The 11,605-nt window shown below is 37.5% G+C and overlaps 1 long non-coding RNA gene across 2 annotated transcripts in view; it reads right to left on the bottom strand.

Annotated features, from left to right (window-relative positions):
- Window positions 1-225: 225 nt before the first annotated feature.
- Window positions 226-11,605, bottom strand: part of LOC121015222 (uncharacterized) — a 30,985-nt gene continuing 19,605 nt past the window's right edge. The window contains exons 3-5 of one of the 2 annotated variants that reach the window (XR_005783704.1): window positions 4,174-4,281; window positions 3,386-3,518; window positions 226-705 (exon numbers count right to left, since the gene is read on the bottom strand). This is a non-coding gene — a long non-coding RNA (uncharacterized LOC121015222). The remainder of the gene's footprint in view (window positions 706-3,385; window positions 3,519-4,173; window positions 4,282-11,605) is intronic. The other variant, XR_005783705.1, reaches the window with a different exon arrangement.

The raw sequence follows: 11,605 nt of genomic DNA, 5'->3' as shown, positions 1-11,605 counted from the left end.
AAGAAAGAAAGAAAGAAAGAGAGAGAAAGAAAGAAAGAAAAAGAAGGAAAGAAAGAAAGAAAGAAAGAAAGAAAGAAAGAAAGAAAGAAAACAATCCCAATTAAAAAAACCTAGATTTTTTTTGGTGGAAATTGAAAAACTGATTCAAAAATGTATATGAAAATGAAAAAGACTTACAATAATCAAAGCAATTGGGAGAATAAAAACAAAGTTGGAGGACACACATACAGATTTCAAGCTTTACTATGTATGGAGCTCCATAATTTAGACCCTGTGATGTTAACAATGTAACAGACATACAGATTGATAGAACAAAATGCTTATTTTGTTAGTTATTTTCAGATAAATGCCATCCCATTTCTTTGAAAAATAATTCACTTCTGCTTTGATCATTCATCTCAACTCTCTCCTTTATTCTGTTACTCAGTCAATTTACATGATTGCCTTCCTCCCTGTGAGCTTCCCTTCTGCACAGAAACTGAAGCTTTTTCAGGAGTTTTCTGGAACTTTCTTTTAGCTAAAACTAACAACAGCATTCTTTCTAAACCTATTTTCCCTATCTGGGAATTTTTTCATTTTGCCACTAGTTCCTTTTAGAAACTCCCTCTGTTCCTTTTAGACTCTAATACCACATTTTTTGGTTTCTCTTCCTTTTTTTTTTCTTTCATTTCTCCCCCCTTTGAGAATCTCCAGATTAGAAGGGAGCTGGAAAAAAAAAATGGACAGGAATTAATTTTTATCTTCTAATAATTTTGCTTTCTCTCTCTAGAGTGGAATTTCGGTTCATCTAGGACTAATTTTTATTTATTTATTTTTGTATTCAGTTTATTTGAACAAACCCAAGTTTGTTTTTTGTTTCTGTTTTTGTTTTTCAGTTTAACTGTTTCTCTTCTTGTTGACTTCTCTATTCCTGGCTCACATGGTGATTTTTCTTCCTCCTCAAGCCCTTTCCCAAAGATGCTTAACCTTCTGCTCATTTTTCTCATGTTCTCTCTTTCTATTAGTTTCTGTATCTTTAGTCATCACCCCTGTGTCAACAGCTCTCAGAGCCCCACCTCCAGCCTCAGCTTCCTTTGCAAAATTCAGTCGCTATTTTCACCCCTCCAGGGTCTGTAAAAAGTCTTCATATGGATACCCCATCCTCTCTTTTTGTGCTTCAGATAGGAGTACATTTTTATCTGAAGGACAATAGCACTCTTAATTCATCTCTAGTTCTCAGTTCTTATTGATCCTTCTTGAACATTCCTCACCTTTATTTTCTTCCCTTTCCAAAGTCTCCAACTCTTGTTATTTTCTTGCTCAGAGAATTTCAGTTGCAATAGCTTCAAATTACTTCCCTTTATTTGTGTGTCTCCAAATGTGACACTACTCAAAACACACAAATTTTATATTCTGTCCTCATTGTGTGTCCTTATTTATTCCCTAACCATTCTCAGTAAAAATCTTTATTGCTATTGTTCTTCTGCCCATACTTACTTCAACTCAAGGATATTTTCTCTGTGTGAGGGGTGCTTGGGTGGCTTCGTCAGTTAAGCCTCCAACTCTTGATTTAGACTCAAGTCAGGAACTCACAGTTCGTGAGTTTGAGCCCCGCATCGGGGCTCTGTGCTGAGTGCAGAGCCTGCTTGGGATTCTTTCTCTCTCCCTCTCTCTGCCCCCTCCTGCTTGCACATGCGTGCTCTCTCTCTCTCTCTCTTTCTTTCTCAAAATAAATAAACTTTTTTAAAAAGGTAACTTTCTCTGTGCAAGATACTGTGTTACATGTTGACCATAAAAGAGAAGTTTAAGCACTTAATTAAAAAGCTGTAAAGAAAGAGACAGATTTCAAAACAACTATCATGAAATCTAGTAGGTGATAAAAAGGTAATATGAAGAGGTCCTTCAGCAACAAGAACGAGGGGTAATCAGATCTTTATTAAAGGTAGGAAGGGGCGCCTGGGTGGCGCAGTCGGGTAAGCGTCCGACTTCAGCCAGGTCACGATCTCGCAGTCCGGGAGTTCGAGCCCCGCGTCAGGCTCTGGGCTGATGGCTCAGAGCCTGGAGCCTGTTTCTGATTCTGTGTCTCCCTCTCTCTCTGCCCCTCCCCCGTTCATGCTCTGTCTCTCTCTGTCGCAAAAATAAATAAACGTTGAAAAAAAAATTTAAAAAAAAAAGGGTAGGAAAATATACAAATAGGAAATGACACATAAAAGCAACTGATAAAGAAGTGATGTGAGCGGAGAGAGTGACACGTGCAAAGGCTCAGGGGAGTGACACCCCATGATGGATCCGGACCAGGAAGAGTCCTGTGTGTCTAAAGCGCATTTCTCTCACACCTGATAAACACATGTCATCTGTCCTTCCACACATCTCTTCCATGCCCTAATTCTAATTCCTGTTGATTTCCACCTGTTTCTATAAATTCTCATGAATGGATTATTTCACTTCTATTTTTTTAAGGATTTGGCCATAAACTCCTTTGACTAAACATAACCTATGCTGTTGTGATAGTGATATTGTTGGGTACTCCCTGAGAGAGTATGAGGATCTGAAGGCCAAGAATAATGATTTACATTTATCCTCCTCCTTTCCCTCTTTCTCCTCTTCTTCTTCCTTTGTTTTGCCTCATTGCCATGTGCATAAAAACTCCTTGAAAATTATTTTAAGTAAGGTTTCTATAGGTAGAGAATGGGGGTTACTTAGATGTTGTCTATATAAGTGGCTCTAAACCAAGGTACCTCATTAGTGTCACTTGGATAGCTTTTAATAAATACTAATTTCTTTAAAAATCTTTTTAATGTTTATTTATTTTTGAGAGCGAGAGGGAGAGTGTGAGCTAGGGGTGGGGCAAGAGAGAGGGAGACAGAGGATCCAAAGCAGGCTCTATGCTGACAGCAGTGAGCCCAGTGTGGGGCTTGAACTCACGAACCATGAGATCATGAGCTGAGCTGAAGTCAAACGCTTAACCCACTGAGCCACCCAGGCACCCCAACACTAATTTCTTTAGTGTCTGGACTTCACCTATGGCCCACTTAAATCTAGAATCTTGGAAGAAAACCTCATCCCTGATGTCTAGGTATCTCTATGTATGTGATGTACATGTACCTTATATCTACAACTATATATGAGTCTGATGGGGAATAGGGAGCTAGTTGAAAAATATTGATGTACTTTTTTTTTTTTTTTTTTTTTTTTTTGATGAGGAATTTAAAGCTCAGAGAGGTAAGAGCTTGATTCAGGTCACCTGACTTGAGGTAAAGCTGTGAATGGAGGCCTGACTTTCTGACTCTCGGTCATAAATTTCCGTTTATTCCCTGCTATCTCTGCAGAACAAACTCTGTCCTCTTTTTGAGTGTGACGATCAAATAGTCTCCATTTCTGTGATTCCTCAAGACACAATACCTACCCGTAGGAAGAAAACACCATGACATTCTTTACGTGTTGAGTGGTCTCCTTCCTGACTTGCCTAGCTGCCTTCACCAAAGCAAATTCTGGGTGTGTGAGAAAAACCCAGATCTAAGGAACTGCTGAAGTCACTCCTGCTTTAAAAAGAAAAGAGCACACGTGTAAATCTAGGGGGAAAACTTGAGGGAAGAATGTCTATCTTCAATGTTAGGAATGTAGCTCCAAAGTCGCACAGGGAAGCTAAGAACAGGCTGAAACTTCTCCAACATGTCACATGGCTCTCTGCAGGCCAAGCCAACGCAACAAGAATGTCCTTCACATGACACTGAGCCACTTTATAAACTGGAGCAGGTGGGGGCAATGTGAGCAGATGGAAATAAGGCCATGGGACTGAAGTGTTTTGTTTTGTTTTGTTTCTTACACTTTTCCGTTTGTCCTTATGAACTACCTTGAATGCACAGCCCTGTGTTGCCTCCTTGTTTTTTAATCATGAGAAGTGGGACAATCAGGACTTTATCTCCCTCGATCTTATTGTAAACTACCTGACTTTCTTTTTTCTTTTACCCTCTTTGATGCATTGTCTAATATATTTCAATTCCCAAGGAGGTTGGGTTTTTTTTTTTTTTTTCTTTCCTTGTGAAATTATTTATTTATTTTTCTGGACAGCTCATTGCTTAATGCCTCAAAAGTCTGCAATTTCTCAACATCATTTCCTCTTTGGTACACAGCGGTGGAGACCATTTCTTTCAAGTTCTCCCTTTACAAGAAAAACTACAAATAGTAAAATACCCTGTGGCGTTTTTTTTTTTTTTTTTTTTTAACTGAAGTAAACTTGTCCTCGGGGAGATGAGTATTGAGCTGTTGTCTTCTTTCTACGTGCTGCAATTTCCCAGATACCTATTGAAAGTAAAGAACACCAGTAAGTTCTTGGTTGTTTGCTCCAAAAGAGAGATAAAGAAAAAGCTATAAGTTTTGACTTTGGACATTGTTTTTGCACTGGCATATTTATGGGCCTTGTGCTATAGGACACAGCTTCAAATAAAATAGCGAAGACACGTGACCCATGAGTAGCCACAAAGTTGTCATACCATGCACACCAATCCCCTTTCTGCAACAGGGAAAGGGTATAACCTGAGAAACATTTCACAGATCTCAGTCTGTAGGAATAAAGACATATGATGCATTCAGAAGCAAGAATAATAATCTGTTAAGTATTGTAGTTTCAAATCCCTGCTGAGATGCACACTGAATCAAATTTAGACCAAATAAAGAACAAGGTCTCAAAAGAATGTCCAATTTAGCCAACTACCTCAGATATTGTCAACAATTGGAAACACATTTGCCTACAGAAAATCTAATGTCTCCTTTTTTTTTTTTTTTTTACATTTTATTTATTTTTATAGACAGAGAGAGACAGAGCACAAGTAGGGGAGGGGCAGAGAGAGAGGGAGACACAGAATCTGAAGCAGGCTGCAGGCTCTGAGCTGTCAGCACAGAGCCTGATGTGGGGCCTGAACTCACAAACCGCAAGATCATGATCTGAGCCAAAGTCGGACGCTTAACCAACTGAGCCACCCAGGCACCCCCAGTGTCCCCTTCTTTGACATTGAACCAATGAACTCCATTGGTTCATTTTTTTTTTTTTTAACACAGTAAGAGAGCTGGTTTTATCCCACTCTCTGCTCATATGTGAATTCATCTTATGTTTGTCAGACTTTAGGCTTTGAGTTTTCAAGTTTCTGGAGTTCAGAAGCTTTGAAAAATAAATTTGTTATTCCTATGGATTATTAACAGATGTCATCATACTATCCAGTGAAGTGTTCAGGTTCTTGTAGATAGGTACACAGATGTGGGTTCAAATATATACTGGGTAACCTAAATATCGTGAGAAAGTACCATATTCTTCTAAGCATGAGTTTCCCCACCCATGTTCCAGGACTACTTATGATGCTAAAATCATGCCATTGTTAGGAGAATTAGCTGAAATCACCAATTTAGATGATTAATGACTACCATGTAGTAAGCACTCAATTGATTACAGCTCCTTTTAGTTAACTAATAAAACGTAGTATTATTAGATGATAGTGGGATCAAGCTTACAACAAAAGTATTTTTCATTCCTAACTATTTTTTAAAATAATGCAATAAACCTTATTTCCCTGATATTACTCTACCATGCCAAGACAAATATTGAAAGCAGAAATATCATTTTGAATTTTACATAAGGACACCAAGCTATAATCGATCAAGAGGTACATGAAGTACATTTACAGCTACCAGCCCCGGATTTTTGTAGATATAATGGGAAATTACAAGCTATTGATTTAAGCAAAACACACTCGATGTAGCTTCCCTTTATAGCCTTGGTCTAAATTACAGCACTTTGCAGTAGATTTATGACTCCTGAATAACTCCACTGGAAGACTGATTGGTTTCTTGGTATCTCAGTGGAGTGAAGTACTTAGTTTTATTCAACAGCACAGTGTTCCTGGTGTTGTTCAGTAAAAGTTGTATTTGTGACTTGGGAAAATCCTATATGCACAAATATTGCCCCTCACCTTTTCATGACCTAAAGGTGAAAGACACAACAGAATCAAAATTCTCAGTAGTCTCATCAGACTGGAACAGTGACATTTAAAAGATCAAATATAAAATCCAATATTCTGATTTGAAAATAGCCACTGGACAGATCAGGGATAGTAGGAATGAATTTAAGTCAGATTTCCCAAACAGAAATCCAGGAAATACTACAGTTATCCAAGACGATAGTGTAGCCTTTCTCCACCCACAACATATATTATCATTTGTTGTCCTTCCTCCTGATTTCATGCTAGAATACTTCCATCTATATAAGTAAATGAATATTAATAGGGAAATAATGACATAGTTGAAGCAAGCCAAAACACAAAGAGTAAATGAAAAGCAAGTATCTACTTGACTCCTCTGTTCTCTACCTTCTGTTAATGACATCAGCAATGACACACATCCTCACCATCAGTTTTCTTGGTTCCATCTGCCCAAATTTTACTTTTAGGCCCAATCCTCATTCTTTGGGGGACTCCTACTGTCTAACTTGTTATTCTGTCTCCACTGCTTCCCCTCTAAAAACTCTTTGTTGTACCTCATTCTTCTAAAATGCACACAGGAGCTTAGCATTTTTTGCTTAAAGTTCTTCCATAAATATCTATATCCTAGACAATTAAGTCACAACACTTTTACGTAGCACAGAAGGCCCCTTTTAACTTCCTTTACTTCCTTTATTTCCACACTCAGTCATGTTGAACCATTTATGTATTTTCCACACTATCCCAAACTTTCACAAGTCAATGGCTTCAGCATCTTCCTACCTTTGTTTAGAATTACCCTTATTTCCACTTCTTTTTTGTTTTTTTACTTTTTCATGCTTCAAATCCAAAGGCAGATATCAAATCTATATAGGAGAATTAACTGATCTATCCTTTTTCCTTCACAATGTTATATGCTTTATTTTCTAAGTATTAATTTATATGAATCTTTCTCAAACAGTGGTGAACATTTTTAAGCTTTAGACCACAATGGATTATACCCAGCTTCTATGGAGAAATTGACACATTGGAGGTATCTAATAAAGTTTTGAAAAATTAAAGGCATTTAATAATTCAGATAAAATGATTGTTTAAACTGGATTGTGACACTTGGAGGTTGTCATTGGTCAGCTATTCCATGCTATAATCCTATGGAGTAATTAACTTTGTCTTGAGTAAACAAAACAGGACTCCGATACAATTTGGTAAAGAATTGTGTATGACGAGGTCCTTACTATGCCTTTCTCTTGGCAACTCATCTCCCCCCTGAATTCCACAGTGAGAAGCATGCATTTAACTCCCACAGTGGAAAGCCTTGACCTAATTTTAAGGAAATCCTAGAAGAATCTACAGTCATTAATTCTGGAGCTGGTTGTTTCAGAGAGAAAAGCAGATCGATATGTGTATATGCTGTCAAAACGACAGGCCTGTTTCCAAGATGGGAATGCAAATTGGCCATCATTTCACCCACAAGTTATTCCCGTTCTTGATCAAATAATTGCTGGGGAAATACTATTTTTAATTGAACAAGTGATTCATGTCTCTGGAGTACAGAACATGTATTCCACGGACTGCAAATAACCAGCTGGTGATAGCTCTCAACGTTTGCTGGTTAGAACCTCTATCGGAGCTGAGTGTCCTAGTCCTGAAATGACATTACATCTATTCAGCTGTCGTGAAGGAAATTTCTAGAAAACTCTCTGAAAGGTACACAGATTGATCTGCTGTTGGAAAAATTCCTTCTTTGGGGCCTTATAATTTTAATCCTCTAAATGGCAATCTCCCAAGAAATAGATGGCCTCACCAATGCAGCAAAACCATTGGATTGGTTGGTTTCCAAGGATACTGAAGGGAAAGTAGACTGCTTTTAAAATGAAGCCTTTGCCTAAAAGTAATAGAAAAGAATAGAGATGAGGAAGTCCCCAATTAATTGCATTCACCACAGCAGCCCATCTAAGAAGCGAAGCTGTCAGATTATAAATTTTCAAAGATCCCTGATAGTTTGTAATAGTAAATTTGAATACCAACTTACTCTGTATCTCGCTGTATGATCCTATCGGGAAGCTCCTCTTTAGAAACCACTCGATAGGGTTAACCCATTCAGAAAGAGGGATTCTAAACAGGAGGGAGGATTCTAAATGAGGGAGACTAACTGCAAATTTCACTGCTACTCACCCCAAGTTGTGTTTTTGCCTAGTTGAACCCTGCCCAGCTGGGGATCCTAGTGCAGAACTATCTGAGCCACACTCAGAGGGAAGACTCACAAAAAAATAATTGAAGAATAAACTTTCTGCCCAGGCCAATTGGGTAAATTGCTTTTGTGCTTTTCCATGACTTGCTTTTGCCAGATGGAATAGTTGGCACTCAGGACGGTGGCACTGGACCAGATTTTGGAGCAATGGGATTTTTGAAAATGATTTATTTTTTCCCTCTACAGACAGTTACTCCGGCACAGATGGTTTCTCTGAATGATGAGCCCAGAGTCTTTTCCGTCATATTTCGCCATTGTAAAAATCTATCCGCTGCAGTGGCTTCGGCTTTTCGCTTCGTGTATCCAAGAGAATGTGTAAGGAAGTTCAGGATGAAGACCAAAGTTTGGCACCCAGCATGTATAAGACCAAGCCCTTCAGAGATGGCTCTGTGATCATCATAAGCTGAAATCCTTCTTTTCCCTCCCCTTCTGTTCCTACTATGAAATTCCATCTTCAGCAAATAATGTTAATAGGGGAAAATCAACCAGAGAAGAATGGAAAATTATAGCTGTCCTTCTCTGGACTAATACGCAAGCTTAGATTGTGTTATGTGAGTCCTTAGTACTTACTGCTAACTCTCCCAACGAGATTAAGACCTAATTAGGAATGCCATGTTAATATTCAAGGCCGAATTAGGGTAAAAGAAGTACTCGGGTTAAAACTTACCCGTGATAACTATGCAAACAAGATCTCAAGGACTGCCCCATTTCTACGGAAAGAAACCTGTCTTTGGAAAGGAAACTTAATATTTCTCGAGAATCAATTACATGCTGTAAATGTAAATCTCTATAAAATCCCTGAGACTCTGTGAATCCTTACCCCCATTTTACAGACAGGTAAAATGAGAATTAGAAAGATTAAGTAACTTGAAGTGATCCGCTAGTTTACAAGAGAGACAAAAGATTAACTACAGGCTTCTATACGCCAGAGCTCTGCCTTGTAGCCTAAGATCCCCTCCCCCCCATTTAAATCATATGTTGGCAATTCATGGTATTTTGGTACGAGGAGAAAAGGTGGTAGTGATGCATTCCTTGACATCATTAACAGAATAGAAAATATAGAATGATATGCCTGGCATAGGGCACTCCGTCAGGGAGCTACCCTAATGGAGAAAATTACAATGATGACTACAGGATGTGATGACACCACATGAAACCCAGCCAGAATTTGAGCCCATCACAGCAAAATGGAGTGCAAGGAGCACATCTAATTACATTAAACGGACTTGGCAAGAAAGCCTGAGCATAACAGTTAATTATGATTAATTATTTTACTTCTATCTGTCACAACTGTGAGAGGCACAAATACCTTTACAATAGCGGGTCTTTAAAGGAGTATAAATGTATTAATAATTTTCTATATTTGTACATTGTATATTTTGGGTACTTAGAAATGATTCTATTTAAAAAATGAGGGGCACCTGAGTGGGTCAGTCGGTTGAGCTTCTGACTTCGGCTCAGGTCATGATCTCACAATCTGTGGGTTCGAACCCCACATCAGGCTCCGTGCTGACAGCTCAGAGCCTGGAGCCTGCTTCGGATTCTGTGTGTGTGTGTGTGTCTTTCTCTGCCCCTCCCCTGCTCGTGCTCAGTCTCTCTCTCTCAAAAATAAACATTAAAATTTTTTTCAACAATAAAATTAAAAAAATGAAATGACTTCATCAGAAAATCTAGATGTATGTGTGTATGTGTGTGTGTGTGTGTGTGTGTGTGTGTGTGTACTGTCTTACACCAGCCACATCATATCAGCATATCTCAGGGTGTTTGATAGTCTTGACTCAACTCTGTAATTTTTGAAAGTCACTTTTCTTCATTGGAGGCCAGTGGCTTCATGATCATGCCAAAACAATGGCATCACACCTAAATTTCCTCATTTGTAAACTGGAAGTACGTAGAAGGTAATTCTGATCAATAAATGAGATAATACACTTAGTATAGTCTCTGTGTTGTCATGTCAAGTTAACATTCACTGCTATTATTTTTATTACAAATCTGATGAACTAGTTGAACCAGATGTCTTCTACGGCTCTTTCTAACCAGCTCTCATAATCTTTGTTTTTTTATGTCATGATCTCTTGATCTATTTTTTTTTTAATTTTTTTTTAACGTTTATTTATTTTTGAGACAGAGAGAGAGCATGAACGGGGGAGGGTCAGAGAGAGAGCATGAACGGGGGAGGGTCAGAGAGAGGGAGACACAGAATCTGAAACAGGTTCCAGGCTCTGAGCTGTCAGCACAGAGCCCGACGCGGGGCTCAAACTCACGAACTGTGAGATTATGACCTGAGCCGAAGTTGGCCGCTTAACCGACTGAGCCACCCAGGCGCCCCATCTTGATCTATTTTTTTAAGTTGTATATTTTTTCTATCCTATTCATATGAGCAGAATCTTATGTCTTGTCATTAATTACACCTCCCCCCCAACCTGAGCATGGAATAATATATGGTTTTTGTTCATTTATTTGTTTATTTACTTGTTGATTTATTTACCGAGAAGTTTGCAAAATAGATTAAAATAGCATCTCCTTTTAATCAATGAGTCATAAAATACAACAAGGAGCAGTAAAAATGAGATAAAGCAATCCAAAACCTCAAAATGATTATTTGCAAATCTTCATCAGGTTTGGGACAGATATTATTTCTTTCCAAACTTTGGTTATGTATGTAAGTCAAATGTGTAAAAAATATTCAAATGCTATTTATAAAAATGGCTTTTTATCAACATAGCCATTGCTTTATTAATTTAGCTTAAAACATAGTTCAACAGTAGTAAAGAAGGCATAAATGTGAACTCCAATTATGTTATTTTAAAATGCCATTGAGTTCACATTGAAGTACATAGTAGAGTAAGTGGCAACAAATTGGAAAATAAAAAAGCACAGTGCCTTAAATCTCTCCATAGAGTAAATTAAATTGAGATATATAGATGTAGATATAGATGTAGATATAGATATAGATATATGTCTATAAAAAACTAGAGTGTATATTTTACAATGAAAATAGAATTGAATATTTATTAAAGTCATGGAAGGGAAATAGGTTTCTAAATGGACAAGTGAAAAAGTCACAAAAAGAAAAAAAATTTCAATAGATTTCTATGTAAAAATTTAAACTTTATGCAGGTTAAAAATATAACAAAACACAAAGGTAAACAGCAGAGTAGACACTATTCTTACAAAATAAGATGAGAAAAGAGCAAGAGACCTTAGTAAAAATAGAAGAATATTTGTCAAGGAGAGCAAATCACTGATAGATAAATGGGAAAAAATAGGAAAAGAAATGTACAAGAGAAGACATACAACTAGTAAGCAAACTTGATAAAAATGTTCAATATGAATGCAAGCAAAATAAAACACCAGACTTTTTTTTTTTTTTTTTTTTTTTTTTTTTTTTTTTTTTTTTTTTTTT

This window comes from Herpailurus yagouaroundi, unplaced genomic scaffold (assembly GCF_014898765.1).
Source record: "Herpailurus yagouaroundi ecotype Mexico unplaced genomic scaffold, PumYag 206, whole genome shotgun sequence".
Lineage (NCBI taxonomy): Eukaryota > Metazoa > Chordata > Mammalia > Carnivora > Felidae > Herpailurus > Herpailurus yagouaroundi.
Note: the sequence above shows the minus strand (reverse complement) of the source record. Positions and strands in the feature narration are given on the sequence as shown.